This window comes from Syngnathus typhle, linkage group LG8 (genome assembly GCF_033458585.1).
Source record: "Syngnathus typhle isolate RoL2023-S1 ecotype Sweden linkage group LG8, RoL_Styp_1.0, whole genome shotgun sequence".
In the NCBI taxonomy this organism is placed as follows: Eukaryota; Metazoa; Chordata; class Actinopteri; order Syngnathiformes; family Syngnathidae; genus Syngnathus; species Syngnathus typhle.
The window spans coordinates 1,526,728-1,547,503 of record NC_083745.1 but is presented as its reverse complement, the minus strand read 5'-3'; the positions used below and the strand labels follow the sequence as shown (position 1 = coordinate 1,547,503).

At 44.6% G+C, this 20,776-nt stretch overlaps 1 protein-coding gene across 1 annotated transcript in view; it reads right to left on the bottom strand.

Annotated features, from left to right (window-relative positions):
* lrmda (leucine rich melanocyte differentiation associated) overlaps positions 1-20,776 on the bottom strand; it is a 170,758-nt gene that overhangs the window by 59,738 nt on the left and 90,244 nt on the right. The window lies entirely within an intron of this gene.

Sequence of the window (20,776 nt, the reverse complement as noted above, 5' to 3'; positions counted from 1 at the left end):
ATGCTGTGGTGTTCATTTGGGACGGTGAAAATGTTGACTTATTAAAATGACTTCGCTCATGTGTCAAATGTCAAAGATGATTAAGGAGATAGCATCATTTGTCCATTTTCACATTTCAAGAAGTAAAACACAAAATGAACGCTCGCTTTGAATATTTTTATTCCAACAGAAATCCACTGGCCTCCTTTCTATTTTGGCCAGACTTCACCTCACACAGCCAGCACACAAATTGGCTGCAACACTGAACTACAAAGCAAAGGAAAAATTCCAAACATCTCACACGGAAATGAACAAATCAGCAAGTCACTGCTGACTGCGAACGAGCGAGCGAACGAGGCGGACTGATGCCTCGTTTCAAACGGCGTCTCTACACAAACAGATACACACTTAAAAACACACAGCGGCGACTGACAGACAGCACCTATGGCTGCGATTGCTGTTGGCTGACAAGCTCTTATCGCTTCTGACTAACACACGAGTAAGATGGATGTGCTTTTAGTTTTCATGCTAAATGGTGCTGCTCAGCAATACTGGGAACCAAAGACTGGTCACAATCTCAATCGTGCAGCACCTTGCGATTAGTATGTGAAGCAAAAACTCAGCACATATAAAAAGGGTAAATTGAGTTTTATGAGGGAAAAAAACACTATGATGTACTTTATTTAAAAAAAAAAAATGCAGTAATGATATACAGTCACAGTTCACATCAATCATTTATGATTCATTTCGTGTAAGCATTAGCATTAATCAAGCGGACTAAAGTCTAAGTGCTTGTTTTAAATACATGTCGTTTTCTTATTTTTATGTTTATTTCAATAGTAACCTTCAACTGGCAGGGGCAATAAAAAGGTTGACCACTCTAATGTTGCAAGTCGAGGCAAAAAAAAATCATGAGTCAAATCACTCTTTCTCAAGGCAACTATCATTTGGGGAAATAAGGCAGTCGATATTGCACATTCTCTCCCAAACAATTAAAAAAAATGTTTTGAAACCACAGTAATTAAGCGAAAAGAACTAGCAGTGAAAGTGACTAGCTGCTAGAAGTTAGCGAACAAATGAACACATCCAAAGTGCAGGCTAGAATGGAATCTCTCCAAATATAATTGAACACACTCAAATCGTATTACGCATTTTTCGACCTTCCTTTCGTCAGTTTAGTGGCGTTTTTCACAGCACAAGTGGAATATCACGGTTGAATTTCACAGCACAGTGCGAGTACTGTATACGACTTGACATACAGTTCTCAGAAACATGCAATTAATCTGCAAGTGTAATTGGTGTTAATGTGTAGTTTGGCACCGCGTTGGATAAACATGATTTTGTTTGGCGCTCCCTCACTTTTGCCACCTGTAAATGAGTACGTGTGTACGTTTGTGTGAGGCTGCTGCAGTCCTGTGGGTTATGTTATTAGCTGCTTGGTTAAAGGGAGCCGCAGGACACAGGAGGGAGCCTTATTAATTGTTGTTTTCATGTCACCGCCGCTGCGTGCACTCCCTGATTTAATCAGTTAAATTCACAGCCAGGGGAGCCAGCAGCCACTGGGTCCCATCCAGCGTTAACTACAGCGCAGAGATTGAAGCAGGAGAACGCTTGCCAGCAATTTCCCATTGGTGCTTTCATTATATGTTGCCACCTTACGAGTTGTAATGCGCAGCTTGGTAACAGTGCAAAGTTCAAAAGTAGTCAATTTAGCTTTTCTTGCTGTTAACAAAATGAATGAGTGGAATTGAGCCCCCCCAAATTTTACAAGACTTGCTCCAAGAAAATACCGTAATTTTCGGACTATAAGTCGCACCGGAGTATAAGTCGCACCAGCCATAAAATGCTCAAAAAAGTGAAAAAAAAATAAAAATGTATATAAGTCACTCCTGAGTATAAGTCGCCCCCCCCCACCCAAACTATGAAAAAAACCCGCGACTTATAGTCCGAAAATTACGGTATGTCCAGGCTACTCAGTACAATATGGCTAAATGGATGTAAATGTATGGTTCTCGGGGGTCGCAAGTGAGACAAAAAAAAAAAAAGTACCACCTCTTGTAAACTATTTCATATTTTGATACAGGTTTTGTATCGGATCTCATTAGATTGGTGGCTAATTAATGAAGAGCCCGAGTAATAATAATGATAGCGTTTATTAAATATGCTAAGTAATTGGATTTATGATATATATAGCTCAGGGTGCTGCTCTTGCTTTTTGCCTTTACTGAGACGAGGTCATGAATCATTCTCTTGTTAAGGTCATTATCATCCGCCTGACTATCACAGCTAATCCGTTACGCTAACGACCACCACTTTGCACGTGTAACTCGGCCTCATACATCACATGTGCACCGTGTGCATAATCCTCCACTGAAGTCGCGCCGGCCGACAACAAGAATAGAAATATTCATCCGGAACCAAGTGTCAGCGCGGCGTCAGGAAGAAGATGATGATGATAAAGTAGACAAGGACAGCGCAGCCATCGAGCGGCCGATCGATCCGACGGATACTAACGCAGACATAGTGATTGATAAACCGTTGTTGACAAGCCAGCGAAGAAAACCCTCTACTGTTATTGGCTGAAATGTCAGTCACGGCTGCCAATGTTGCACTCCGTGAGGCGTCATGTCATATATCCTCAGGCGCGGCGGCGGCGGAAAAAATGGCGGGAGGCACCTTTGGCTCGTTTACATGCTTGAACCTGACTTTTTTCTCATGCCTGCTGCCAAAAGGAATCATACGTGACCTTTTTGGGGAGGGCTACAAAAAGCTGTAGAACATGTTTGCTTTCACAGTGGCCATTCAAGCTGTCATTTAGCAAAGTCACTATTCTATGTGAAAAGTACACAAAGAGACAGTGCCTTGACTCTGGGCCCCGACGGTTTTACACGCCAAAGTCTCTATTTTGCTGCATGCTAATGTTAGTTTCACCGTTATTAACTGTACCATATGAATGATGTAAACCTTCTTTACAGCTTTTCAAAAGCAAGCCATTCAAATTCAAGGGGAGATTTCACAATGGTTTTCAAAAAGAGCGCTAAAAATCAGAGGTGGTACAGAAATGCTTTGAAACTTTCGCTCCAACGGAAAAGCGGGCGCTGAAGACCGACAGTAAAAAGCGAGGTCCCGTTCAGAGGGCAACAGATAAACATTTGATGAATTGACCAATAGCGGCACCGCCATGGCCTTCATATGTGCATAATGGACTATTCAGAGCGCACTTCAGATTGCCTGCCAGGATGAGGTAGCGAAATGAATGTCAGACGGGAGTGGACTTGGGCAAGGCGGAATGCGGCGGCCTTCAATAAACTTAATAAAGAGTTGAATGTGGGAAGGCAGAGAGGAGAGCAATTCAGCCTCATCTCGTCAAGAAATATTTAGATGGCTTGGCACATTTGCTCTATTGCTCTATTTTTATTTTACTCTGCGCTTTATTTAATTACTTGGAGCCTCTCCAAAGTACATCATTTAAAAAGCTGAAATCCGACAGGCCCTACTTTTTCCCTATTTACATTACAAATATGCCTCTATATTTCATATAAATACATGAATTTTCGGATTGAAATCATCAAGACCATTTTTCCATATTTATTTGATTGACTTAAATAAATCAATTCATTGGGTCCCAGTCATGAAAAAAAGCAGATGGATAAACCAAGACTGATGGCGACATCCCCATTCCAAACGCCACAACAAAGACACAAATAGAAATCCAAATACGGCATCAAAAACACTTTTTTCCAGATTAACAAACCCAAATGACATCTGCAAAGCTAATGAATTCAAACCTTCCCAAAAAACATCCCTGCTCCCACCTCCACACGGATCCAGTCAGGTCTCTCCCCGCCGGCCTTTTCCGCCTCTCCGTGCACGCACGCACGCATGCAATCCCGACAGCGAATTAGACACGGCATTATCAGACACCCATCTCCCTCCCTTACAGCTCGCACTTTCTCACCCGGAGACTTCTCAGTGTGGCACTCCTCCTCCATCGCAGTGCCAGGCCTCAGGTGGCAGTCATTTAAAGATCACACATCCAGGACATCACCCCTCCTGGTGAATGCGTGTCAATTTACACATGGCAAAGGGATTACACGTCTCTTTCTTACTGTAGGCAGCTGCAAATGACTATTAATGGCAATGCAAATCATTAAGAGTACATAAGTCGCCGGCAGCCATTCTCTTTATGTGGCTTCACTCTTAATCGGCTCTGACTATTGCGCCGCGCTCCTGATGGCCAAAAATGCATAAAGACACAGCTGTCAATTGGAAGCGGCATGTCGGATTGAACTTTGCACAAGCTTGCATCATTTACAAAAACAAAATATATGTCTCCTGCCGAGTGGATTCAAGCAGGGAGAAATCTGTAAAACATCACTTGAAAAGTCCTTTGTTGACATAGACGTTGGGGAATTTGGCCCTTCCTTGCTTCACGCCATTGGCTGAGTCCTATCAACAAATGTATATTGTAAAATGAATTTTTCAGATTTTTTTTTGACAGATTTAACATGAATTTCAAATTCATAAAAAATCAAATGCAAAAATGTTTGGTCACATCAAACATTCCCATTGGCTAACAACGCTGGCCTCAAATGAAATACACAGTCACTTTGTAGCAGAAATGAGTAACCGCAAGCACATCCCATTTTGAAAATGTCTTTTCACTCGTGTAATCCAGTTTGAACACTGGATGAAGACAGTGTGGAATTGCTAACAACAAACGTGTGTGTTTGACTGATACGAACCCTGCACCGTTTGAATGATAGGCTACCCCGTGGATCTCCCTGCTGAGTGTGCGAGGTTAATATTCTCTCTCGATGTCATTAGCGTTGATGGAGGAGCCCGGAGTGCAGTGAATCAGATGGGATGCTGTCAAACCTCACACACACACACACACACACACACACATGGAGTGAGAGCCAGGGCCAGAACAAATCAGAGCCGCTGCACTGAGGTCAACATCACCTGGCCTCGGGTTTCTCCAATCCCCGTCTTAATAACGACCCCGGGATCAAGCCTGGCCCTGGGATAAGAACTTGACAGACATTCTTGTCAGGTTCAACCTCATAAGCCTTGCTTGACCCCGCGTCGACCCTGGAAGCTCCGACGATGACGCGGCAGAGAAGGAGGTGGGAGCCACAGGACTAAACGGAAGCTTTGCTTGGCTTTTCCCGCCAACGGCGGGGAGCTCGGTTAAATGTTTGCCACTTGCCGCGCACAATAGGCCGTGCGATACACGGCAGATACGGCGGCGGGCCCTCCCTAACCTCCGGCATGCCCGTGTGCCTCGTCAACGATTGTATCTCAAGACGACTTGTCTCCTATTCACATGACAAACGCCTTCCTCTCTCCGTGTCGCCTTTTCTCTCTCAGCGCGAGTCAGTTCACCGAAGGCTTCCACGCGCAAATAAGCCAGCCCTCAGCCTTCCAACACCGACCGGCTCAATCAGCCAAGGCATACTGTATTACGTTCACTCAAAATGAGATGACTGGAATGAAAGGGCAACACAACCGGAAATCAGCTCACGCTCTGGTCTAATAAGCTAGCCAAAGAAGCCAATAATAGAAAATGCTATCTGTGCGGAAGGATGCGTCATTACAGTGTTCAGCCCCAGCGCCTGTCAACAATTTCCCTCAGACAGAGAGGGCGAGCAAGAGAGAAGGGGGGCGTCCTGCATTACATCTGAGTGAGTTCAACTGTCAACTGCCAGCCATTTGTATGCCTCAGCATCCACCTAATAGCAAATAATCACTAGCCGCGCGCTCCATTCACGGCAAATGATCGATGCTGTCTTGAAGTCTGATGGATGACCCTGCCGCGGTGATGTCCAGGCACGCATTAAAAACCACCGCCATGAAATGCCTGTCAGTGTGATGTGAGGCGGAAGAAACACACAGGAAAAAAAAGGAGGGATGTGGAGGAAGGAGAAGATGGACAAAAAAATGAGGGGGAAAACAATTTGAACGAGGATTGAACTAATGCCTTAAAAGAGAAAATATTGCTTTCTGCTATTTTCTTTTTACAAGAGGAGAATTTTGGTCATACTGGAAACAATACTCAAAAACAATAAAGAAGGGATCAAATCGGGTAAACAATTTACACATTTCCCAAAAATTATATTAGAAGAAAAAATGGGGTTTTTTTTTGTAAAAGAAGGAAGAGATCAAAGCAAACATGGTGAAGCAGCATTTAGCTGCTATGCTGCACGCAAATGTCATATTAGAATGATGTCATCTTACTGGTACGAAAGAAAAATACAATTTTTCTATCAGTATGGCTTATAGGAAGATGACTTGGACATAAAAAGTGATGATGTGACAATGATGCCATGGCATTGCCACTCACTTAATAAGCAATTAGATGACTCTAATATTACGGCTATACTTCTCCCGGGCACAATTTGCGTGGCGTCTATGATATGCTGTGATTCATTAACCAGCATTATACGTCACACGAGTTGATGTTGTCATAACCAAACAGGACATGGCGCGTGATTGGTCGACAGCGCGAGTAGAGGATGGCGACCACCCGGCATGCCTCCCTCCCTCCCAAACACAAACAGCTCCCTATTACCCCCCCGGTGTTCCCATTAAAATGCGCAGCATCGCAATCTTTGATCTCCCACTCACTGACACAAATCCTTTCAAGCCTCGACGTTTTCCTGCAAAGGTAATTAGTGCTAATTAAAAAGTTTCTGACGCACCCCCCACCCACCCTGTCAGAACAGCCGTCTACATGCCCGTCGAGTCTCGCGGAATGTTCCACCCCGCCCGTTCCGACGATGCTGCGGCTCATGGTGTCGGCCCAGTGAGGGGGTCGAAGCGGTAGTTCCTCCCTTGACAAACTTGCTGGATAACAAGGCGCTGACACTTGTGACAAATACAAATCCCGCAAACAGAACAGGTGGGGACGTAATTGGGACCTCCGAGCACGGGAGGGGGGCTTTTAAACACCAGGTAATTAACATGAGAAGGCATTTAGTTTGCTGGAGACATCATTTTGGAGACACGCATCTTGTTTTGTGATTTGCATAACGATAAAAAATGCTCTTGCGGAGTGATGACTTCACACTATTTGTCATAAAAATACAAAACAAAGGACAGTCAGGCTCGTTTTTGCTTTTCATCCTTACAGTAGCGTCATTAGCCACCTCTTTGAGAATATTAACTCGAGGCTTGCCGAGCGAGCATCAGGTGCAAGGAGGGAGAGACAGAGGTGCCATAATGGCACTAAAAAAGCAATCTTGTTTCACAACGTTTCAAAACGATAATTTCATAATCTCAACACGGAGGGCGAGCAGTGACACGATCATAAGACACGCATCGGCGCTAATTAATGCAACAAGCCTGAACGCGGGGAGTGGAACGCACAATGTTGTTCGAATCTTAACAATCCAGTCATTTTCAAATACTTTTCTCTAAAAGGCAAGTCACTTAAAAAAAATTGCTCAATGCAAACCCCAATAGTCAAAATGGTTTTCTGATTAATACTGTATTGTGTTGGTGAACTATCAGCAGGCAGCCATTTTGACACTGTGGACTGAGAAATGACATCACAGTCGCACGTAAACAACATTCACATCTAAATTTAGAATTTAGTTTTGGACGTTTGGACCTTCAACTGTAATCGTAAACATCTTGACAAAATGAAATCGGATATTTGACCTACTGTAAGGCCATGTAAAAGCTTCAAAGGGACTAATAATAGACTCCATGATTGACATGTAGGTGCGGCAATGAGGAAAATAAAGCCTCAAAGTTATTGATTTGACCTTTAAGAGAGTTCCTTTTGTTTTTGTATCGTCTTACTTCCCCGGCAGTCGGCGAGAAAATAGAACATGTCAGCTCGCTAGGCGGGTTTGAAACGCAGCGCCATCGTTTTAATTTAAAAGTTACATTTCCCGCGACATCTCTGTCGATGCATAATTGGCACGTGATACATGGGTTAAGAGCGTGCGTGTTTATCATTCAGCATGAGACGCTCAAAGACGCAGATAGATATGTCGCTTTGATGGCCTGACACTCAAATAAATGTGAAGGGAGGAAGGCGAGGCGGAGGGGGGGAAAATAAAAACACAGCCGCAAATCAACCGTCATGCTGTCATTTAAGCTTTTTGTCAAATAGTTGCACATAAACATGCATGATTAGAAATAGCAAATGAGCTGTAGGATGGAATCAATGTCCTCTTGTGTATACTATGTATAAGCTGCTTTGATCAAAGCAGAAAACGTTCAAATACAGATGACAGAGATGGAAAGTTGCTTTTTATCGTGCAAACATCTTTTAAGCTGTTCGCATTTAGTGCGTTAAACTAAAGTACAAACGGCAGACATTTGAAAAGAACAGTGTTAGGGTAGGCAATATCGTCACTGTCCGATGGGGGGGGAATCTTTTCTAGAAGTAGGGTACACCCTAGACTGGTCTCCAGATCACAAGGCCAAAAAAAGCATTCACACTCATCTACAAACTATTTAGAATCTTCTATTAGCCTAGCATGCGAGTTTTTGAAATGTGAGAGGAAGCTGGACTACCCGGAGAAAAAAATAACAAGATCCTGTTTTTGAACCGAGGCATACAATTGAAAACATCTTAGTGAAATCCGATTGCTAGATGAATTGACAAAATAATGGACAGATGAATCGATCGTTAGAATACAAATTAATCTCAGCCCTACTCTGTATTGTTAGCTTTGCAAAGACACAGCACTTGCCCTGGACCTTATTGGATTGTACAAGTTATTAAGAATGACCTTTCTACTTCAATATTCCCCTGACGTGACAGTTTAAAGGCAGGTATGTGCCAACCTGCAGAGCGAAACCACGGGAGCAATGCAGTCCCTTGAGGGAGGGGGGGGTTCAAAAAGCCGCCTGCTCCACCCGCCTTTCTCCGTCTTACCGCTGGCCCATTACCTTTGCGGAGTGAGGCTCATTAAATAAGGCAAGTTGAGTCAAATCTCGCTGTAATTCAGCAGAGGTGATTTGCTGTCAACATCATTAACCGTCATTTCTCCAACTCACTTCGGTACTTATGAAGTGTTCTTTCTTGTGTAATGATCCAAATCTCTTCTCTAAATCGGCCCTCTTCAAAGCGCCCCGGAGGACATGCCACCCAGGCAGCCGGCTGACATGCCAGAGGGTTCCCGATTAAACATGGCTGCGCACTCGCATTTTCCGCCTTCTGCGCTTAAACAGGTCGAGAGTTTCATCCTGCGCTTGGGCTGGCGGAAAAGAAGCGTCGGGAGGATATCTGTTTTCCACGTCGAGCTGTCACGTTTGCCCGGAGCCGCGTATCTTCAACGGCATCGCCGCATCACTTTCAATTTGCCGGCTTTGCCAATTACGTTCTTCCCATTTCTTGCTTGCTTCCAACTGTTTACTGATAGTCGGCTGATCTCATGAGGCAATTGGTCAGGCTGGCTCCGTGGCTAATTACACTGAGAGCTGCCCTGCTTATCATGCTAGATGTCCTCCGAGTCCCGTCTTGAGAGGGGCCTCCTTTGTGCCTCGGCCATTGTGTGTCCCCCAGAGCTCAGTGTCACGCTATGAGATGTCCTCCAGGCCTTGTGTTGCAGGGAAGCCTTCTTTGTGCATGTGTCCCCAGCATGGAGCCCCCCGCTAGGTAGGAACACAGGCAAGGTGCAGCGGGGGGATGCTTCTCAGGGCCCTAACACCGCCGCTAAAGCTTCAAACAATTTAGATGGGCAAAAAAAAAAAAAAAAAAATGCTGCGCCGTAGTGACCGTGGACAAGTAAAAAAAAAGAAAAAAAAAACAGATGAATAACCAACATCAATTACCGGGGGCTTTGACCTGCCCCCCCCCCCCCCCCCCCCCCCAATGCCACGGCACACATTTCACAGCAAATCGCCGCAGATTGAAGTTGACACTGCTGGAGTGGGAACACTGACCCCTCACAAGGCTAGCGCCTCAAACTTGAGAGCGGAGAAAGGCAGTGGCAAACTACACAGAGCAAGGCCAACGTGGAAGGAGGAAGAAAACACACACATGTACACTTAATAGGTCCGAGTTTGTTTGGGAGTGAGACGAAATGGCTCAATTTGGCCACTTAGGCCTTCCAATTGGCCGAGCTGAAATACAAGAGGAACATGTGAGGGGACAAGCGCATCAGGCTACCGATAAGTGGGGACAAAGCCTAATGTCCAGCAGGCTTACTCGTGAGCGGGACTGGACCGTCTAAAATAGCTAAAAGTGTCATTTCCCCCCCCCAAGACGCCTCCGGGTGCTTTGTAAACTCGGACAAAAGCAAAATAAACACACCGATAGGTCACCATTGTCCCAATCATAGTTCACCCGAATGAAAAAGAAGGCGGAAAGACCTCTTCCAATATGTCAATAAAAGTTTGAATTACGACTGACAAAACGCTCCAAAGTTATAAAATCGACCGAGCAAATTGAAGACATCAGAAGATGGCTGGAGAACAAAAAACCAAACAGCAGCCAAATAGATACAGACTACAAGCTCCTGCTGCTCTGAGCAGTTTTGACATCTCATTTTCAGATCAATACACTCTTTTCGAGTCTTCTCTGTCTTGCGTGACTCCAACTGAAGGGTGGTCATTCGACAATATGCAGGATAAGGCGAAATTGTCACCGTTAACATTGCAGAATGGATGGCAGATTATAACCTTGAGCCATCGCATCCACTTGAAGAATGCAACCATGCAGTGTGAAGGTCAATTGCACATGTAATGAAAGACTAAAAGCAATTTTGCCAGCATGAAACTTTGACACATCGACAATGCGACCAGGCAGTCTATGAGAGAAGGAATAAAAAATGGATCGAATTCCAACATCCCCCCCGCTATTTAACCCGTCTAAAAGCTCTACATTCATACTCAGAACGGAGCACCTGTTTCAAACAATGGAAGCATTCATAGCCCCCACCCACCCCTCCAGTCTGATCACCCACATTCAAACAGAATGATAATGATGCCTCTGCCAGTCAGCCAGTCAGTCCGTCAGTCAGCCGTCTTTGCAAATGGAAATGCGGAGATGAGAAGCGATGAGGATCATTTTTTATCTCCTTGACACACGTTACAACAGAGAATTTCACCAGAGTGAGATGGAAGCTCTCAGGTCAATTATGATGCAGGGCCTGTCAGCCGCCAATGAAAAATATACCTTTTGAAGAACACTTTAACCGTGGGTTGGGCGAAAAAGAAGGGCGAGATGCACAGTTTAACCCGGCGTAGACCATGGAAGGAAATGGAATAAAACTCAGTAAGATTGGATATAAACAGCAAGAGTAGAAATAGGCTAGCGGGGGCACATGACCATGATGTGGCCTTCTGTAGCTTTTGTTAACCTATTAAACCAGTGCTTCTCAATTATTTTCTGTTACGCCCCCCCCTAGCAAGAAGAAAACTATTCGCGCCCCCCCTCCCCACCGTGACTATCCTAACTTGTCTTGTAAATCGTAAAATGTTGCACTGTCGCAAACGTGACAGAAGTAACAATGAGAGCGCCACTGCCCCCTGCTGTAGTAAACGCGCAATTACACTTTATTCTAGTACTGCCAAAAGAAAAGCCTGTTCCCCAGGGTCACACGCGCCCCCCCAGGAATAGCACCGCGCCCCCCAAGGGGGGCGCGCCCCACTATTTGAGAAGCACTGTATTAAACAGTAACATTGAAATTCCATTTAAAAAAAAAGGTAAACAGAAGAGAAGCCACATTGGACCGGAACATGATGTCATCCACATCCACGATTCGGGAAAAATAAACAAACACATTGGCCTTCTTCTTCTTTCGATTCTGGATTATGAAACAGATTTGAACAGGATATCACAACACAAGCTAAAGTCCCACCCTTGAATGAATGGCATGCTAAACCACAAGAAATAAGCCGTTGACTAAAAACAAAGGCAGCCAGTTAATACTTGTTGATAGACGCTATGGTGAAATAACTCTGACACGTTAGTGAAGGACGATTTCAGTTACGGCTCCAGGACGAGATCTTAAAACAATCATGATGAGGGGGGGAAAAACAAATAGCCATTTAAATAATATTGATTTGACAAGCCTTAAGGTTTTGTGACTGCTCTTTCCAACCGTTTATGATTCTCAAATTCAAGGCCGCAATGATGAAAGAAAAGAAAACGCGAGCCCCAAGTGGAAAGAAAGCGAAAGAGGGCGAACACTTGTTTCTTTTCTGCCGGCTCCATTCTATGCCCCCCCCCCCCCTCCTCCTCCGCCTCGGTTCTGCAGTCGTGTGTCCTGACCTTGCAGCGCGGATGGCCCATCCATCTTGGGCTGCTTAGCCATTTCGCCGGCTTCATACTGCGCAGATTAACACAATTCATCACCACAATCATCCTCCATTCATCACCCTTTCCAATGAATGTTTTGACATCCAGTTAATTTTCTGCTGATGATTTATCAAATTATAATTACCATGCTCTGAAGGGCTCATTTATTATGTTGATACATGATAATGACGCCAAAGTGGATTGAATTTTAAGTAAGTTCTCCCTGTGATCATAACATTATTGTGAATAATGCAGATTCTTGGCAGGCCGAGACGCTTCTTGCTTGTTATGAAAATCAATGAGGTTGACTCCATTTTTTTTTTTTTTTGACAGAGCACATTATTAGCATCTTTGTATGCTTGGTAATTAAAGAGCACACTAATTCAATCAAGAGGGGCAGGTAGGCTTTTTCTCAACGGGTTAGAGGTTATTCCTCGCAGGAACTTCATTAGCCTCCTGCTTTACAATTCACTTAGCCTCATTATTAGCCGACTTTATTAAAATCCAATGGCTGCCTTTCCGCTTCCATTACTGACCAAGTGAATGCGGAGGGTCACGACTAAGGGCAAATGGAAAAAAGAGCAATCGTATAATCCAAATGCCCTCGCACAGTAACCTTCTGCCATATGATAAGATAATTACATGAGTTTAGATCATTCGATGACTTTTCGAAGCGGTTTTAGCCAGGCGTTGTCATTTGATCCCGTGACACGTGCGGGCGAATGGAGTTCCTTCACTGGTCGGCCAAGCTGCGGTGCATTGTGGGCCAGCGCTCAGGGAGATGAGGGCTTAGGAGGTGTTAAAGGTTATTGAATGCTGGAGAATTCTCCTGGCGGCGCAAGCATTGTTTACAGCTATCTATTTTTTTCTGACTCTTTGCCCTTGGGCTGCGGCCCATAAACAGAACACCCCCCACCTCCACACACAAACCCAGGCTAGTAGAGAGAGCATAATTGTAACCCCCCTCGAACCCTCTCTCTCTTCCTTCCATCCCGAATGTCCCAAAAGTGAAAGATGTGTCTGGTAAGTGAGAGAGGTCAAACACGAGCATGGATATTTATTACATGCACTGCAACCAGATGGAGGCGGCCCATCCATCAAGCGGAGCTGTCACGCCGGTCACAAACGTTTCCCATAAAGGCTGCCCCCACCTCCTTCTCTCACCGCTATAGCCTCCCTCACGCTCGCTCGCTCGCTCGCTCGCTCTCCGGAAGCCAGAGGTACACGACGGATGAGATTTGTTTCGCACGTGAACTTTAAGCAACTGAACATTCTCCGTTTGATTCAACACGTTACCTTCATTAGCGCCTTCCAAGCTCCAGCTGGACTGTCCCAAAGAAGGTGCTGCGTGGTAAGGCGTGGGGAAATATTAAAGGAGTCCAAGCGGGAGCAGCGGAAGGGCGTTTCTGACACTTGCTCTCTCATTCATCAGCCTCTCATAGGCCCGTCGGTGACAATGAAAAGATTTCACAATACAGCCGCGGCAGAAACTCATTCTGGCCCTCATCCATCATGCTCAGCCCGCTAGCCGTTCCACTGACCTAATCTGTGATGCTTCGCTGCTCGCACCCCCGCTCCTTAAAGGCAGGCTTCATTACTGTGAGGGAGAGCAGGAGATAGAGGCCAAGGGGGGCCAAGGGGGGCCAAGGGCCCGTCGCAGGAAAAGAAAAAATGGGGCCACGCTAGTCAAATACACACAGAGATTTGAGGCACATAAAACAGAGCAAGGGAGAGTCCGCTGTCACAATCAGACCCGAGCTCCGCGACATTCGCATAGCGACATGCATCCATCGTGCATGTCACCTTTGGGGGAAAACCAAAATAGGACTGTGGAGGCAATTTGTGGGGGGGGAAAAAATGATAAAAATTCAAACCTGAGACCTGTTAAACATCTTGGAGAATGCAGTCTAACTGTGCGTATAGCTGGATTTTTTTTTCTTTGGTATTTGGTCAATTGTACTTATCAATTAAAAGTCATTGCAAATAAAATTGTCAAGCAGCATCATGGAAATAATTGCGTTCAACCCGTGTCGATTCCACCACAGCAGAGAGAGAAATGTTCTAACGTTGCAAAGATGTCATTCCAACTGTCTTCTTCTCGTCCATCAATCATTCAAGTAGTTAGCCAGCTTGTTAATGTCAGAAACAATATCTAACATGACTGACTTGAGTTTGTAACAGATACAAAGTCACGCTGGGTTTATTGACGAGCTAATACGAGGATGGGGGAAATGACAAGATGCTCCCTGGTAGTAGGTGCGACAGAATGTAACTCAACCCAAAGGGGTTGGACAGAAAGAAATAGAGGGCTGTCTATCTGACCCCAGACCAGCTATCACGGAGCTTTATTCCCTAAACGCCTACTCCCGGGTCTGAGGGGCCCAGACGACACTGCCGCCCCACCTCTTATCTCTGTAACCGGCCTAATGGAGCTTGTCTCTGCACCCAGGGACAAATTCAATCAAGCTCCATCGCTAAACATCTTCAAATAACATTGCTTCAGCTCAGCAGGGAAGGGGAACGTTGAAATCAAGTCGACCATCTATAGTACGGTGCAGGAAGTGGAAAGGGATCAAGAGCTATCAGGCTTTGTTTTGGGGGGTTTTCCAAGCCAAAAACTGACTGGATGTTTTGGACTCTGAGCCAACTTTCACGCTTCCCTTTCTGGTAAATTGCAAAAATATAAAGACCAACAATTGTAACTTTAACAATTTGTCACTTTTCAGATTTTTCCTAATGTTTTATTTTCTATCACAGATCATGAATGAGCTACGCAGCTAAGTGTCAGATGTTTCCACTTTTCCCCATTTGCGTCACTGGGACATCACATGAAACTAATCAATAGAATGAGAATAATGATGTTGAAAGTTTCGCTCTCAATATTTTGTCATTCCTTGAAATAACAATAAAAAATCATTGTATCTTTCATGTTTATCATATTTTGCAAGCTTTTATTTTTTTCCGCCACGGTAAAACAAATTTGTAGTCACTTCTCATTTGGTGTCCAATTTCTGGACACTAAGTCAATGAAAACACAGTCATTCAGTGAGGATGGGAGCACTTCCCATCTGAGGATGAGATGCTTTTATAGGAAGCCGTTAAGGAAAAGCCAAGTCCTCCACTGATTTTTTTTTTCCTTCCCAGACAATTTAACTGGTTCTCCTGACACGTTCAATGACGACGCTGACAAGTTAACTGCACTGCCAATCAATATTTCCTATTACGCTCATTGACAAAGGGAAAATAAAAATATGGCGGCGAGGAGGAGGAGGAGGCGGGTCGGCCCAGGAGTGACAGGGCATTAAGGCTCTATCAGCGCTACTCATTAATTCACACCATCCATCAAAAAGAGAAAGATGACCATGCGTGAAAAATACAAATTCATCAACTAAAAATAAACGTGTATATAGATTAGTTTGGTCCTCGAAGGCACCCTGTTAAACGCAACAATGCCAATACTGCCCAAACGGTTTAGCCCCGCCCCCAGCATTACGAGGCAGTGGACTGCGAGTCAATGCGAGAAGGTGAAAACAATTAAGCAGGGTTTTAACCTGTCAATCAAGCCCTGTCCAACTATCACACTTTGCACTCTGTGATCCGCCTCCTTCTTAACTCCCCCCGTGATACGCCGCTGGCAGCTCGGATGGCTTGACTGACGGCGGTACCGAACCGGGCACTGGGAGGCCCCCCTGCGGACGCCTCGGACATGAGAGAGGCAGATTGGGGTGGACGTGTGGAGAGGCCGAAGAGAGAGAGGATGGAGGGAGCGGGGTGGGGCGGGGCGAGAGAGAGTCAGAGAGCGATGTGTTTAGGCGTCATTAGATGTGCAAAGCAGGAGAGGGCAGCAAGCAAGAGAAAGGTCGTCAAATAAGATACATTATTTATACGAGTTCTCTCGAGAGCCATTATACATTTATGGGACTGTGCGCACAAAATTGAAAGCTGTTTTTCACAGATGGTTTTAATAAATTGATCAAATATTGGAATTTCCTCTGTAGAATTTTACGGACACGGAGCGAGGCCGACGTGGAACAAAGATGAATTAAAATCTGGGACCAAGATTATTAAGAATGTCAAGTTGGACAAAACCCTCAACACTGTGGTATTGTTATTTGAAAGTATCCCTACTATTTTTGTTACTTTTCCTTTCCACTTGAAACAATCAAACACCTCTCTAACTAAACCCATCGCTAACCAAAACAGCAGCACCTATCGAGCCACGAGGAAGTCAACGGTGAAATCAACAAGTTCTCTCTTAAGTGACTGTTTGTCTCAATATGGCCTGTCATTGACTGGTGACCAGTCCAAGGTGTACCCCACCTCTTCTTCTAAACTAGCTAGAACAGGATCCAGTTAAGCGGCACTCTAATAAGGGCAAGTGATAAAGAAAATGAACACCATCCCCCATCCACGGTTGTGTTGAAAAACATTTCGGGCACTATAGAAGAAATTGCATAATCCTGGTTTTAATAGCAAAGGTCACTTGAAGGCTGTAAAGATATGATTTTATGTATCGCGAGTTGTCAAAGCATTTGGAAGGGGTGTGGAGATGATCTTTCGGTGTAATTCAGCATGAAAGCGCAGACGAACCGTGCTAAGATTTGGTGCATGTACGACAGAATTATGACCCAAACACATTGGCCATTACTTTGCACTCTCCTTCCTTAGCCTTTAGATTCCATACTGTTCTGTTAACCATCAGCAATTATCTCCCTGTCAGAGCTAAAGGTAACAAATTTCCCCCCATCCAGCCAGCCGCTATCATCCTCCGGACACCAGCATCAACTGACAGCCGCTAAATCACGGCAGCCAGCCGAGGCTCCTGACAGACAAATGCACTACCTTGGAAAAGCTGGGCCCATCACTCAAGGAGGAGGGGAGGAGGGCTGGAGGGGAGGTGGAAGAGGGACTATCTCTCTGCTGACCTTACACTTCTTCTTCTTCCTCCGTCTTTGCTCTCCTAGAGATGAACTGCCCTGTATTCTCAGCACAGGGCTCCATTTTCCAAATCCCAGAATTATTAATGGCACGCGCCTCAGTGCTGCTTTGTCTTAGAATGTCACAACAGGTCCACGTTTGTATAGATGGGGACAGTCGACTCAGTCAACAACACAAACATTACTTTAGCGAGGAGGGAAACTTTCAAACCGCAACTTCCTGGAGGCGGGTGAAGAAAAAAAAAAAATCCCCCGTCTCATGAGGATTACTTTATGCTAAATCACCTGAGACTAACAAGCAACAAATAAATTCTGCACACTTACAAAAAAAACAACAACAACAGTGTTGGGTTTGTGAAATACTGCCGTTTCAGAACAACAAAAACTTGGAATTAGACATGTGAGCCCAATTTCTCCTGTAAAATTTCTAAATAAAGCACTCCACTATGACTTATTTGAGTGTTTACGAGCTATAACTAACACTTTTCTTAAACCCGTCTGAAAATTCTAATCCTAACACCTAACCCCAAAACATTCCACCAAAACCTTATCCCAAAACCTGTCGATTACAATAAATGGATTGCTACAGAATAGCATGAGGATGTCACAGCAACATTATTTTGCAGCCCGTTCGCATTGCACCTGTCTAAGTGAACTTCAATTTCCACTATCCATCAACATTGGAGCAGCATTGGCGCTAATTCAAGTTCCATTCAAGCATCAGCCCTTCAGAAAACATCAACATCGTCTGGTCGATGTGTGTGCATGACATGCTGTATCAGTAAGGGCCAGAGAGGAGGCGAGCGCTACCTGACAGTGGCCTGTCAAGCCGGATAGGACGCACTTTAACGATCGACTGTCGACCGGGATCACGCGTGCACTTGCGGAATAGTCCGGCATCCGGCTGACAGCGGCCTGAGTGACATTTCCAAGCCTCAAAGGTTATTATAGATGTGAGAGGTGCGTGGAGCACATCTGTAATGTCCAAGGGCCTTCCTACATATCACACGCAATCACTGCAGGTGTATTATTATTATTTTTTTATTACCGTAATTTTCGGACTATAAGTCGGACCGGAGTATAAGTCGCACCAGCCATAAAATGCCCAAAAAAGTGAAAAAAAAACATATATATGTACATAAGTCGCTCCTGAGTATAAGTCACCCGCCCACCCAAACTATGAAAAAAACCCGCGACTTATAGTCCGAAAATTACGGTACATTAGTGCATGTCTTTTTTTTTTTCTTTTTTTTTAATAAAGTGTGTGACACTGTAAAGTTAGGACTGGGATGCTAGCGTTAAAGCAACATGAGATGTTGCTGCTCCAATTTCATACAAAACAAAGTAGGTGAGCGTGGTTGCCATAGTAACGTTTGAGCCATATCGCTACACGGCAATCCACCATTGCAATTACCTTAAAGCTGTTATTGTAACCTAAATGTATTATAGCACTCGTTCAATCACAGTTCACTCAGTTACCCGCTGTCGCTAACTACCGACAATCGACTCACAGCTTGCCATGCAATCTCGCTACAAAACGGTTCACGCAGTTAAACAACAGGGGCCGCCACAACGCCAATTGTACTGTAGAACAAGCCTGCCAGGGTGCACGGGTTCGACTATCGTCATCGACGTGCTGCCGCTGCACATACATACATACACACGCAGACGCACGTGAAGGAGGGGGATCAATATTTGTCACGCTAGCACCTTGTTCCAACAATAGGAGATTTAGCGGCGGGGTGCGGCTGATTTACGCTTTGCGGCGAGTCATCAGCGGAAGCCAATTACTAAGTGCAGCATTAACATGGGCCCGGCCGCTTGCTTTATGGCCCCCTCAGCTCGTCTCAGGTGCTGCCACCATAACGGATACTACACTTAAAAACGTGCTCACAGGAGCGAATTGTCAGTCCTGTCTTGATTTACCTCATATCATTTCCTAGCTATAGACAAAGATAACACGTTGTAAATTGACCCTGTTGGGAGGGGAGGTTGAGAGAAAACAGAGGGGGGCTGCAGGGGGGGGTGCTGAGAGATGTAGTTAAATCAAAGAGAATTGTTTTAACCTTGTCTGCCTCTGAATGGAGTGTGTTATTTGGTGTGTACACTCACTGTACAGTATGGATTCCTGCATTTCGTTGACAGAACTCTTCAGGATGCCTCTGATGTTTTTAGGCGAGTAATGGGGGAGATCATGCGAAGACCCTTAAAAGCGCAATAGCTGAGGATTTATTGCCCAATTTTTACGACTAGTCAACTCAGTATTGACGTTTTTCCATTGACAAGCACTAACCAATCAGGATGATAGTACTTAGTCAGGGTTCCAAGCAGTCATACCATAATTAACATTTGCGCAAACACAGTTTTGAAAAAAGCACAAGAGCAACATTCTAACTTTAGCATGTACCACCTCTAGACAAAGTTTGGTGGACATTGGTTTTGCTGTTTTTGTGTTATGCTAGACGCATTGGCTGGTTTAGTTGTCAAAGTGCGAGTTTGCAGTTTCAAAATGGCTAGCAAGCTTCAGAGTAGCATGTTATTATATTTGACAATATATATACTCAATTAAAAAAACTCAAGTATTCATTTGCCAATTCAACTAAATCGCAAGTTAGTATAAAACTAATGTTTACTGGGATAGCAAAAAATGATTTGGGGGTTAACGGTGAACTCTCTCAATGTCTATGACTTTTGCACAATACTCCATATTCATCTGCATCAGTGTGGTTTGTGTGTGCTAGGACTGAGAATTTCCTCCCCCCATCCGCCTCTCTTGCAGTGCTTGATAAGTAAGAACATTAGTTTTATGCCACTTGCCAAGCTCAAATGAAAAGAGAGCTGACTTTAATGGCAGCGCAATTAATCGGCCCAATAGACAGACAGCTAAAAGTCGAGATATTGACTTCATTAAGGATAATGTATGATGTCATTAAGTCCGCCGGGTCACCTTGTGTATCACACGCGGCGGCGCTTAATATATTGGCATTTTCTATGAAGAAGATAAATTCCGATGTAGCGGGATGGAGCTGATTAGAAAATAATTTATCTGCCGAGGCAAAGGGCTGGGAGACCTCGAGAGGCAACCAAAACAGATAATGTGGTAGCAATCATACTTAATTAGAGCCCAGATGGATCTGCCGCAGCAATTTAATCATTATTGTTTGCCTCTAATCTACAAAGACGAACACTCGCGGCACCGACATCTTCCCGCCGATGAGTCGGCAGCCTCATTTATTTCCCGCCGTTTAAAAGATTCACAGGAGTATCAACTCATTGAGAGTGGAATGCATTTACAATTAAATTCACATATTAATCGAGCCATAACGCAGATCAACTTTGTCATATTTCAAACATCACTTTGGGTGATGGATGGGATACAGTGATTGATTCATTGATCATTTGTAGAATTGATTCATCACATCTTGAGGCGAGTGAGACAAAATGACATTCAACTAAAAAGAGCGACGGATGTTAGAACGCAAATGGTGGACCAACGCATGTCGATGGGAGATATAAAAAGAACGGCATATCATCTTTATCCTCTGCAACAAACGACTCAAATCAATGCCGTATTGAGGAGTTAATAGCTGCACGT